Source organism: Triticum dicoccoides, chromosome 2A (genome assembly GCF_002162155.2).
Source record: "Triticum dicoccoides isolate Atlit2015 ecotype Zavitan chromosome 2A, WEW_v2.0, whole genome shotgun sequence".
Classification (NCBI taxonomy): domain Eukaryota; kingdom Viridiplantae; phylum Streptophyta; class Magnoliopsida; order Poales; family Poaceae; genus Triticum; species Triticum dicoccoides.
Window position 1 is genome coordinate 6,472,083 of NC_041382.1, and position 620 is coordinate 6,472,702.

Sequence of the window (620 nt, forward strand, 5' to 3'; positions counted from 1 at the left end):
AAACATATGAAAGACTCACAGGCATAGCATGCACACATTAATCATGGCAAAAATAACAAAAGTCTAAGATGAACTAGCAGATCTAACAATTAACTCACGAATCCTCCTTCTAACAGCATTTTTGGCATCAATATGAACTCAAATGAAAATGATGCAATGGAATGAAATGATGTACTCGTCGAGACGAACATTTTGATATATTATACGTCCAAAACGGAGCTACGGATGCGGAGATATCATTGGTCAAAGTATGCATAAAAGATTAGGGGGAGAGGAAAAAGTCAACCGTTAGGTTAAAACGGATCTCAGATCTGAGATGCACTGTAGCGGTGCGGCCTTCGAGGATCGCCGGACGGAGATGGGGATCGCCGGAACTTGGCCGGCCGGAGTTGAGGAAGCGGTCGCCGGGGCCGGATCCGGTGACCTGGTCGGCGCACGGCGACGGAGGACATCGGGCGCGGCGGCGGCGAGGTGAGCTTCGGCTCGGGCGGCGGAGCAGCTTGAGGGCGAGGCGGCGGCTTGCCGGAGCGGAGTGGGGCGGCCGGCGTTGATGGAGCACGGTGGCGCGGCCGGTCGGCTCGGGGGAAGAAGGGCAGGCGGCGGAGGGCGGCGGAGTGGCC